Source organism: Aegilops tauschii, chromosome 4 (assembly GCF_002575655.3).
Source record: "Aegilops tauschii subsp. strangulata cultivar AL8/78 chromosome 4, Aet v6.0, whole genome shotgun sequence".
NCBI classification, from domain to species: domain Eukaryota; kingdom Viridiplantae; phylum Streptophyta; class Magnoliopsida; order Poales; family Poaceae; genus Aegilops; species Aegilops tauschii.
The window spans coordinates 227,907-240,318 of record NC_053038.3 but is presented as its reverse complement, the minus strand read 5'-3'; positions in this window follow the sequence as shown (position 1 = coordinate 240,318).

Sequence of the window (12,412 nt, the reverse complement as noted above, 5' to 3'; positions counted from 1 at the left end):
TGGACGGCTAGCTGGGCCAAAGGGGCCCGCGGGGGGGGGGGGGGTTTCCCTTTTTTTTGTTTTCTCTTGATTTGCTTTTCCTTTTCTCTTTTATTTCTTTACTGTTTTCATTTATAGTTTCTATTATTTTAGTTTTATAAAATGTCAAGTAGCACCTAAATTAGTATTACTAATTAGGCCACTGCAATAATTATTTTGGCACACTAGTTATATTATTATAACTTATAAAAGGCATTAAATTAATTGTTTTGCCCTAGGCTTTGGTTATTTTAGTGAATTTAAATATTATAAGAAATGTTGGTTTCCCCACCATTATTATTCATGAATTATTCGGCGACACCCCAACATTTTAGTTTTAATATTCGAAAATATTTTATTGTTTGCTTGATTTTGAATTTGAATTCGAACCGGTTTCGAACTAACGCGAGATTAGCAACAGTAATCATGGTGACGTGGCATCGTTAACAGAGGTTTACTGTAGCTTAATTATCCGGGCGTCACAATAGCTTTCCTGATGAGCAATTAAATGTCATAAATGCCTCTCATAGTACTCCGTGGTATGCTGATTATGCTAATTATATTGTTGCTAAATTTATACCACCTAGTTTCACATATCAACAAAAGAAAAAGTTTTTCTATGATTTGAGACATTACTTTTGGGATGGCCCACATCTTTATAAAGAAGGAGTAGATGGTCTTATTAGACGTTGTGTACCTGAGCATGAACAGGAACAGATCCTACGCAAGTGTCACTCCGAGGCTTATGGAGGACACCACGCTGGAGATAGAACTGCACATAAGGTATTGCAATCCGGTTTTTATTGGCCTACTCTCTTCAAGGATGCCCGTAAGTTTGTCTTATCTTGTGATGAATGTCAAAGAATTGGTAATATTAGTAGACGTCAAGAAATGCCTATGAACTATTCACTCGTTATTGAACCATTTGATGTTTGGGGCTTTGATTATATGGGACCCTTTCCTGCCTCTAATGGATATACACATATTTTAGTTACTGTTGATTACGTTACTAAGTGGGTAGAAGCTATTCCAACTAGTAGTGCTGATCATAACACCTCTATTAAGATGCTTAAAGAAGTTATTTTTTCAAGGTTTGGAGTCCCTAGATATTTAATGACTGATGGTGGTTCACATTTTATTCATGGTGCTTTCCGTAAAATGCTTGCTAAGTATGATGTTAATCATAGAATTGCATCTCCTTATCACCCACAGTCTAGTGGTCAAGTAGAATTGAGTAATAGAGAGCTCAAATTAATTTTGCAAAAGACTATTAATAGATCTAGAAAGAATTGGTCCAAGAAACTTGATGATGCATTATGGGCCTATAGAACTGCATATAAAAATCCTATGGGTATGTCTCCGTATAAAATGGTTTATGGAAAAGCATGTCACTTACCTCTCGAACTAGAACATAAGGCATATTGGGCCATTAAAGAGCTCAATTATGATTTCAAACTTGCCGGTGAGAAGAGGTTATTTGATATTAGCTCACTTGATGAATGGAGAACCCAAGCTTATGAAAATGCCAAGTTGTTTAAAGAAAAAGTTAAAAGATGGCATGACAAAAGGATACAAAAGCGTGAGTTTAATGTAGGTGATTATGTATTGTTATACAACTCTCGTTTAAGATTTTTTGCAGGAAAACTTCTCTCTAAATGGGAAGGCCCTTACGTTATCGAGGAGGTCTATCGTTCCGGTGCCATAAAAATCAACAACTTCGAAGGAACAAATCCGAAGGTGGTGAACGGTCAAAGAATCAAACATTATATCTCAGGTAATCCTATAAATGTTGAAACCAATATTATTGAAAGCGTAACCCCGGAGGAATACATAAGGGACACTTTCCAGAACGTTTCAGACTCCGAAAATGAATAGGTATGTGGTACGGTAAGTAAACCGACTCCAAAACAATTTTTATGGCAATATTTCTCCGTTTTGGAATATTTAGAAAAATAGAAAAATAAGAAGCAGTCTGGGAAGGACACGAGGCCTCCACGAGGGTGGAGGGCGCGCCCTACCCTACTGGGCGCGCCCCCTACCTCATGGGCACCTTGTGTGATCTCCAGGCTCCGTTTTCTTGCACGATACGTATTTTGGTCGGTAAAAATTCATTATATATTCTCCCGAAGGTTTTGACCCCTTTATCACGCAAATATCCTCTGTTCTTGTTTCGAGCTGTTGCTGCTGCAGATTAGAGCAAGATGTCTTCTCAAGAGTCAGTCGGGGAGAGCCGGGTGTCTCATCCGGCATCGGAACCAAGGACAAACGTGATGCTGACCACTTTGGGCCAGCAACGGAGGAAGAGATGGAGGCTGATTTGATGAGGATAGATGCCATGGAGGATCAAGAAGTCACTTCTCGCTTCCGAGCTGGGTTCACGATGGGCGAACTACAGAGCTCAGCTATTCCAAACTCGGTTATCCCTTCCAATGTTAAATTTCTTTCTTATGAAAATATGAAGAAGAGTGTCACTTGTTCTCCCGCAGCTATGCAACACCCTTGGGTGAAAGGAGCTTTAGCGGTTACAGGAAAGCTTCGTAAGGAAATAATGGACCTCAAGCAGCAAGTCAATAAGCTCGAGGAGGAGAATCGTATCCTGAGAGGCATCATCGCCAAGAATATTACACCATCCCCGAAGAAGGAGATATAATCACATGGGTATGGGCACTCCCCTGGCAACTGCCAAGCTTGGGGGAGGTGCCCCGGTATCGTATTACCGTTTAGAATAAAGTTTATGGCATGATCTAGTTTTGAGTTTTGCTTTATGATCTCTCTATGTAATCGAGTCCGTGAGCTATATAATAAAGATTAGTGTTGAGTCAAGGGCTTGATTATTTTGCCATGATCTTGACTGAATAAAAGAAAAGAGAAGAAGAATAAAAAGAAACAAAGAGCTCATATTGATCTTATTGAGAGTAATGACTTCACATATAAATAGTATGATGAGTAAAAGTTGTTGGGAGTTGGCAAACATAGTTTTGGTCATCTTTGCAATTAATAGGAAGTAATAAAGAAAGAGAGGTTTCACATATAAATATACTATCGTAGACATCTTTTATGATTGGGAGCACTCATTAAAATATGACATGCTAAAGAGTTGATGTTGGACAAGGAATACAACGTAATGGGTTATGTTTTCTTATATCTGAGATAAAGTATATTGTCATGGATCATCCAACAGGTTGAGCTTGCCTTTCCCCCTCATGCTAGCCAAATTCTTAGCACCAAGTAGAGATACTAGTTGTGCTTCCAAAAAAACCTTAAACCAGTTTTGCCATGAGAGTCCACCATATCTACCTATGGATTGAGTAAGATCCTTCAAGTAAGTTGTCATCGGTGCAAGCAATAAAAATTGCTCTCTAAATATGTATGATTGATTGGTGTGGAGGAAATAAGCTTTATACGATCTTGTGATGTGGAAGAAATAAAAGCGACGGACTGCATAATAAAGGTTCATATCACAAGTGGCAATATAAAGTGACGTTCTTTCGCATTAAGATTTTGTGCATCCAACCCTGAAAGCGCATGGCAACCTCTGCTTCCCTCTACGAAGGGCCTATCTGTTACTATCATCTTCTATCTTATGCAAGAGTCATGGTGATCTTCACCTTTCCTTTTTATATTTTATCCTTTGGCAAGCACAGTGTGTTGGAATGATCCTGATAGGTATATCTAATTGGATGTAAGTCAGCATGAGTTATTATTGCTGACACTACCCTTGCGGTAAAAGGTTGGGAGGCGAAACTATAAGCCCCTATCTTTCTCTGTGTCCAGTTAAAACTCCATAACCACAAGTATTGCGTGAGTGTTAGCAATTATGAAAGACTAAATGATAGTTGAGTATGTGGACTTGCTAGAAAGCTCTGACATAGACTCTTTCTGATGTTATGATAAATTGCAATTGCTTCAATGACTGAGATTATAGTTTGTTAGTTCTCAATAAAGTTTTTGATTCATACTTTTGCATTGTGAATGGATTATTACTTCAGCATAAGAAATCATATGACAATATCCATATATGTTGCTGTTATGAGAATAATCATGATGCCCTCATGTCCGTATTTTATTTTATCGACACCTCTATCTCTAAACATGTGGACATATTTATCGTTATCGGCTTCCGCTTGAGGACAAGCGAGGTCTAAGCTTGGGGGAGTTGATACGTCCATTTTGCATCATGCTTTTATATCGTTATTTATTGCATTATGGGCTATTATTATGCATTATGTCACAATACTTATGCCTATTCTCTCTTATTTTACAAGGTTTACATAACGAGGGAGAATGCCGGCAGCTGGAATTCTGGGCTAGAAAAGGAGCAAATATTAGAGACCTATTCTGCACAACTCCAAAAGTCCTGAAACTCCACGAAAGTTATTTTTGGAAATAATAAAAAATACTGAGCGGAAGAAATACGTCAGGGGGGCCACCACCTGCCCACGAGGGTGGGGGGCGCGCCCTACCCCCCAGGGCACGCCCCCTGCCTCATGGGCCCCCTGTTGGTTCTCCGGTGGCCATCTTCTGCTATATGAAGTCTTTCGTCCAGGGAAAAATCATAAGCAACCTTTCAGGACGAGACTCCGCCGCCACGAGGCGGAACCTTGGTGGAACCAATCTAGGGCTCCGGCAGAGCTGTTCTGCCTGGGGACACTTCCCTCCGGGAGGGGGAAATCATCGCCATCGTCATCACCAACGCTCCTCTCATCGGGAGAGGGCAATCTCCATCAACATCTTCATCAGCACCATCTCCTCTCAAAACCCTAGTTCATCTCTTGTATCCAATTCTTGTCTCCAAGTCCGGGATTGGTACTAGTAGGTTGCTAGTAGTGTTGATTACTCCTTGTAGTTGATGCTAGTTGGTTTATTTGGCGGAAGATCATATGTTCAGATCCTTTATGCATATTAATATCCCTCTGATTATGAACATGAATATGCTTTGTGAGTAGTTACGTTTGTTCCTGAGGACATGGGAGAAGTCTTGCTATTAGTAGTCATGTGAATTTGGTATTTGTTCGATATTTTGATGAGATGTATGTTGTCTAGCCTCTAGTGGTGTTATGTGAACATCGACTACATAACACTTCACCATTATTTGGGCCTAGAGGAAGGCATTGGGAAGTAATAAGTAGATGATGGGTTGCTAGAGTGACAGAAGCTTAAACCCTAGTTTATGCGTTGCTTCGTAAGGGGCTGATTTGGATCCATATGTTTCATGCTATGGGTAGCCTCTCTTATGGGGAAATGTAGTCTAGTGCTTCCACTGAGCCATGGTAGTCTGCTACAGCCCGGTTTACCGGAGTCCTGTTAGCCCAGTTGCTACTGCTCCGGAACACTTAGACTAGCCGGCATGTGTCCTTCTTCGATCCTGTGTCTGTCCCTTCAGGGAAATGTCACGCGGTGTCTTTCAGAGTCTTGTTAGCCTGCTACAGCCCGGATTCCCGGAGTCCTGCTAGCCCAGTTGCTACAGCCCAAATTCACTCGCTGATGACCGACAGGTTCGTTGCTGGGTCATGTATGCCTGTCGCTGTAAGTTAGTGCCACTTTGGGTTCACGACTAGTCATGTCGGCCCGGGTTCTCTGTCATATGGATGCTAGCGACACTATCATATACGTGAGCCAAAAGACGCACACGGTCCTGGGCCAGGTAAGGTGGCACCCGTGGGAATACCGTGCGTGAGGCCGCAAAGTGATATGATGTGTTACATGCTAGATCGGTGTGAATTAGGATCGGGGTCCTGACAAAAAGGTCTTAGGTTCTGGTTTCGTATGGAGGGAGTATAACAAACAAACAAACAAACATGTAGTTGGGCATATGAGCCGAGTTCATACAAATGCAAATACAATCAGGTGCAAGTTTTGGGCTTTGAAGCAGCATATGTGGGGCAGGAAGCATGCATGTAGGGACGTTCATCAAGGGGGAGGAATACCATGCATGTACATCTAGTTAGACACTGCCTCAGCATCGTCATCACCTGGACCTGGCTGCCACACTCCCACATGACATGACAACAATGTTTTTGTCGCAATGTACCAGACAAGGACTTTTTCATTAAAATTAGTGCCAGCGTCCTCATGTGGACTCATTCGGAATTGGCTCCCCCCTCCCAATCCGGGTGTCTCGGGGGCGAAACCCTAGATCGCCGCAAAGCTCCTCCCTTCCTGTCTCACTCCCCCCCCGCCGCCGCCTGAGGCAAGCCCGGGGCACCGCCGAGGAAGGTGGTGGTGGGGCATCTGCTGTTCTGCTCTCTCGTAGGGGGCCGCGGGATCTGCGGCGGCGGCCTCGGTCAGAGTGGCGCCACCGGCTCTGTGGCGAGCGAGGGCGCAGGCGTGGTGCCGGTGTCCCTGGCCGTGAGGACGGCGGGGATCCGGTGGACGTGGACCTGGAACGGTCCCGGCGGCCGGCGGCACCAGATCTGGCGGCCCCTTTCATCTTCGATGCGATGCGATCCCACCTCTCCGGCCCTGGGTCGGTGTTCTTCTTCGATCATCGGTTTATGTGTTGTGGGTGGGATGGTGGTATGGAGCTAGACTAGGAGAAATCCATGGCTGGCCGCGACGGCGGTGACGCCCGAGCGCACCGTTCTTCCTCCTTGGAGGCATTAGTCAGGTCTGCCTCCCTCCACCCACCATCCTCAAGCCTCCCGGGTGAAAGCCTTAACCTCGGTGGGCGGCGGCGACGCCCGAGGGCACCGTTCTTCCTCCTTGGAGGCGTTGGTCAGGTCTGCCTCCCTCCACCCACCATCCTCTAGCCTCCCGAGTGAAATCCCTAAACCCGGTGGGCTGCAGCGACGTCCGAGGGCACCGTTCTTCCTCCTTGGAGGCATTACTCAGGTCTGCCTCCCTCCACCCACCATCCTCTAGCCTCCCGCATGAAAGCCCTAACCTCGGTGGGTGGTGGCGATGCCCGAGGGCACCATTCTTCCTCCTTGGAGGCATTAGTCAGGTCTTCTTTCCTCCAGCCACCATCCTCTAGCCTCCCGGGTGAAAGCCCTAACATAGGTGGGCGGCGGCGATGCCCGAGGGCACCGTTCTTTCTCCTTGGAGGCGTTGGTCAGGTCTGCCTCCCTCCACCCACCATCCTCTAGCCTCCCGGGTTAAAGCCCAAACCTCGGTGGGCGGTGGCGACGCCCGAGGGCACCGTTCTTCCTCCTTGGAGGCATTTGTCAGGTCTGCCTCCCTCCACCCACCATCCTCTAGCCTCCCGGGTGAAAGCCCTAACCTCGTTGGGCGGCAGTGACACCCAAAGGCACCGTTCTTCCTCCTTGGAGGCATTAGTCAGGTCTGCTTTCCTCCACCCACCATCCTCTAGCCTCTCGGGTGAAAGCTCTAACCTCGGTGGGCGGCGGCGACGCCTGAGGGCACCGTTCTTCCTCCGTGGAGGCGTTGGCAGGTCTGCCTCCCTCCACCCACCATCCTCTAGCCTCCTAGGTGAAAGCCCTGATCTCGATGGGCAGTGGCGACGCCCGAGGGCACCGTTCTTCCTGCTTGGAGGCATTCGTTAGGTCTGCCTCCCTCCACCCACCATCCTCTAGCCTACCGGGTGAAAGCCCTAACCTCGGTGGGCGACGGTGACGCCCGAGGGCACCGTTCTTCCTCCTTGGAGGAATTAGCCAAGTCTGCTTTCCTCCACCCACCATCCTCTAGCCTCCCGGGTGAAAGACCTAACCTCGGTGGGCGGCGGCGACGCCCGAGGGCACCGTTCTTCCTCCTTGGAGGCGTTGGTCAGTTCTGCTGTAACACCCACGATGCGGCTATATCTCCCATGTGTCGAGGCACGACTTAGAGGCATAACCGCATTGTGGTTTTGTCGCAAGAAGGGTCATCTTCACACAATCCCATGTAATGAACAAGAATGGGATAAAGAGTTGGCTTACAATCGCCACTTCACACAATACATAAATAAATCATACATCATTCAAGATACACACATAGACCGACTACGGTCGAATCCAAATGAAAATAAGATAACCCCAAATGCTAGATCCCCTCGTCCCAACTGGGCTCCACTACTGATCAACAGGAAACGAAACATAGTAACGACCAAGTTCCTCGTCGATCTCCCACTTGAGCTCGGTTGCGTCATCTGCACTGACATCGTCGGCACCTGCAACTGTTTTGGTAGAATCTGTGAGTCACGAGGACTCAGCAATCTCACACTCGCGAGATCAAGACTATTTAAGCTTATAGGAAAGGAAGGTGTAATGAGGTGGAGCTGCAGCATACACTAAGCATATATGGTGGCTAACATACGCAAATGAGAGCGAGAAGAGAAGCAACGGAACGGTCGTCAACTAGTAATGATCAAGAAGTGATCCTGAACTCCTTCTTACGTCAAACATAACTCAAAAGTCGTGTTCTCTTCCCGGACTCCGCCGAAAAGAGACCATCACGGCTACACACGCGGTTGATGCGTTTTAGTTAAGTCAAGTGTCAAGTTCTCTACAACCGGATATTAACAAATTCCCATCTGCCACATAACCGCGGGCACGGCTCTCGAAAGTTTATACCCTGCAGGGGTGTCCCAAGTTAGCCCATTATAAGCTCTCACGGTCAACGAAGGATAGACCTTCTCCCAGGAAGACCCGATCAGTCTCGGAGTCCCGGTTTACAAGACATTTCGACAATGGTAAAACAAGACCAGCAAAGCCGCCCGAATGTGCCGACAAATCCCGATAGGAGCTGCACATATCTCGTTCTCAGGGCACATCGGATGAGCAGTCCGTACAACTAAAACCAGGCCTCAAGTTTCTCCGAGGTGGCGCTGCAAAGGGCTCTAGTTTGGACCAGCACTCAGAGGAACACTGGCCCGGGGGTTTAAATAAAGATGACCCTCGGGCTCGCGAAAACCCAAGGGAAAAGGCTTAGGTGGCAAACGGTAAAACCAAGGTTGGGCCTTGCTGGAGGAGTTTTATTCAAGGCGAACTGTCAAGGGGGTCCCATAAATCACCCAACCGCGTAAGGAACGCAAACTCAAGGAACATAATACCGGTATGACGGAAACTAAGGCGGCAAGAGTGGAACAAAACACCAGGCATAAGGCCGAGTCTTCCACCCTTTACCAAATATATAGATGCATTAATTAAATAAGAGATATTGTGATATGCCAACATATCCATGTTCCAAAATGGAACCAACTTCAACTTCACCTGCAACTAGCAACGCTATAAGAGGGGCTGAGCAAAAGCGGTAACATAGCCAAACAACGGTTTGCTAGGAAAGGTGGGTTAGAGGCTTGACATGGCAATATGGGAGGCATGATATGGCAAGTGGTAGGTAGCGCGGCAAAGCAATAGAGCGACCAACTAGCAAGCAAAGATAGAAGTGATATCGAGGGTATGGTCATCTTGCCTGAAATCCCGCAAGGAAGAAGAACGAGTCCATGAAGAAGACAAACGGATGTAGTCGAACGAATCCTCACAACTCCGGAACGAAACCGAAGGTAACGAGAGAAGCAACCCGGAAAGAAACAAACAACATAGTAAACAACCACCACATACACATGGCATGATGCACAAACAAGTATGATGCATGTCCGATTTAATGAGGCATGGCATGGCAAAATGCAACAAACAATACTACAAATTAAGTGGAGCTCAATATGTAACAAGTTGCATATTGACGAAACACCACATTCAAGTTATTTAGTTCGCTCTTGTTTATGTACCCAACAATATTAAGTGTTATTAAACATGGCAAGGGGTGAAGCATAAGTAAACTAACTATTTAAGCAAGTTAAATGAGGCCGGAAATAACAAACAACAATTCCGGAAAATCCACATGTCCATATTTTAGATTTGGTACTGTTCTGCCCTAAAACCATATTTTATTGTTGTTAAACAGGAAAATAAATGCACCATGTTATTCTATGCATCTTTCTACCCCATTTACATATAAAGTTTATTTAAATCCGAGTTACGGTTAATTAGTTATGAAATAAATCATTTTAACATGGCATTTAAAAAAATTAAATAAACAGCAAGTTTAAACATTTTAAACCTGGATGAGAGCAGCATATTATGAAACTAGATGAAATTCTAGACATTTTTCATATAAGAAGTATTTTAATCTGATGCACGGTTTATGAGATATTAAATGCATGAACATGCATGGAGGGTTTTTTGTAAAACATTAAATCCTGGGATAATTGATTAAATCCGTCCAGAGGTAAAAACACTATACGGGCCAAAACTGGCTAGCCCAACAGTGCAAGGGGGGGGGGGCGTCTGCTCACAGTGGGCTGGCAGAGCTGGGTTCGCGCGGATGGGCCGAGGGGAGGCTGGGCCTTGGCGCTGTGGTAAGGCAGCCCACGCAGCAGGGCGACTCGTCAATGGCGCGGGCGAGCGCTCTGCTTGACCAAAACGAAGCAGGCGGCAGCGGGTGAAGCAGGGGACTTGGCGGGCGGCGCAGGCGCAGGGCTTGATGCAGGACGGCGACGCTGGAACTTGGGGCTCCGGCAGCGCCGGGAACACGAAGACGGGTGGATCCGGTCAGCTGGCGCCGGATCCGGGCAAACGGCAGCGCGGACGGAGGAGCTTGGGCGCGGCGGACGAGGAGCCTCTCAGGCGACGGCTCTGTTACAGAGGAGACAGTGGGAGTCCGGTGCGAGGGGGAGATAGGAAGGAGGGGACGGAGAAGACGTACGGCGACCTACTGGTGGTGGGGAACCCCGGCGACGACGAACTGCAGAAGGCGGGCCTCGTAGCGCTGGAGCTCAAGGCGAGGGGCATCTCCTCGAGGAGGAGGAAGAAGCAGGGCGCGGCGGTGGTCCTGGAGGTCGCTGTCGAGAAAGGGGCATGTCAAAAGGTCGACGAAGACAAGCGAGGAGCGGAAACTACGAACGATTGCAGTTTTTAAAAACAATGACGGCAACGAGTGCCGATGCAATGCGATGATGCCATGATGAAATGCAACAAACAAATAAAACACACGACGACAACGAAAAACATGGAAGGCGTCTGAAGCGTCGGTCTTGGGGCGTTACATCTGCCTCCCTCCACCCACCATCCTCTAGCCTCCCGGGTGAAAGCCCTAACCTCGGTGGGTGGCAGCGACGCCCGAGGGCACCGTTCTTCCTCCTTGGAGGCATTAGCTAGGTCTACTTTCCTCCACCCACCATCCTCTAGCCTCCTGGGTGAAAGCCCTAACCTCGGTGGGCGGCGGCGACGCCCGAGGGCACCGTTCTTCCTCCTTGGAGGCATTAGTCAGGTCTGCTTTCCTCCACCCACCATCCCCTAGCCTCCCGGGTGAAAGCCCTAACCTTGGTGGGCGGCGGCGACGCCCGAGGGCACCGTTCTTCCTCCTTGTAGGCGTTGGTCAGGTCTGCCTTCCTCCACCCACCATCCTCTAGCCTCCCGGGTGAAAGCCCTAACCTCGGTGGGCGGCAGCGACGCCCGAGGGCACCGTTCTTCTCCCTTGGAGGCATTAGTCAGGTCTGCCTTCCTCCACCCACCATCCTCTAGCCTCCTGTGTGAAAGCCCTAACCTCGGTGGGCGGCGGCGATGCCCAAGGGCACCGTTCTTCCTCCTTGGAGGCATTAGTCAGGTCTGCTTTCCTGCACCCACCATCCTCTAGCCTCCCGGGTGAAAGCCCTAACCTCGGTGGGTGGCCGCGACGCCCGAGGGCACCGTTCTTCCTCCTTGGAGGCGTTAGTCAGGTCTGCCTCCCTCCACCCACCATCCTCTAACCTCCCGGGTGAAACCCTAACCTCGGTGGGCGGTGGCGATGCCCGAGGGCACCGTTCTTCCTCCTTGGAGGCATTAGTCAGGTCTGCCTCCCTCCGCCCACCATCCTCTAGCCTCCCGGGTGAAAGCCCTAACCTCGGTGGTCGGCGGCGACGCCCGAGGGCACCGTTCTTCGTCCTTGGAGGCATTAGTCAGGTCTGCCTCCTTCCACCTACCATCCTCTACCCCCCGGTTGAAAGTCCTAACCTCGGTGGGCAGCGGCAACGCCCGTGGGCACCGTTCTTCCTCCTTGGAGGCATTGGTCAGGTCTACCCCGCTACACCCACCATCCTCTAGCCTCCCGGGTGAAAGCCCTAACCTCGGTGGGCGGCGGCGACGCCCGAGGGAACCGTTCTTCCTCCTTGGAGGCATTAGTCAGGTCTGACTCCCTCCACCCACCATCATCTAGCCTCCCGCGTGAAAGCCCTAACTTTGGTGGGCGGTGGCGACGCCTGAGGGCACCGTTCTTCCTCCTTGGAGGCATCAGTCAGGTCTGCCTACCTCCACCCACCATCCTCTAGCCTCCCGGGTGAAAGCCCTAACCTCGGTGGGCGGCGGCGATGCCCGAGGGCACCGTTCTTCCTCCTTGGAGGCATCAGTCAGGTCGGCCTCCCTCCCTCCACCATCCTCTAGCCTCCCGGGTGAAAGCCCTAACCTCGGTGGCCGGCGGCGAC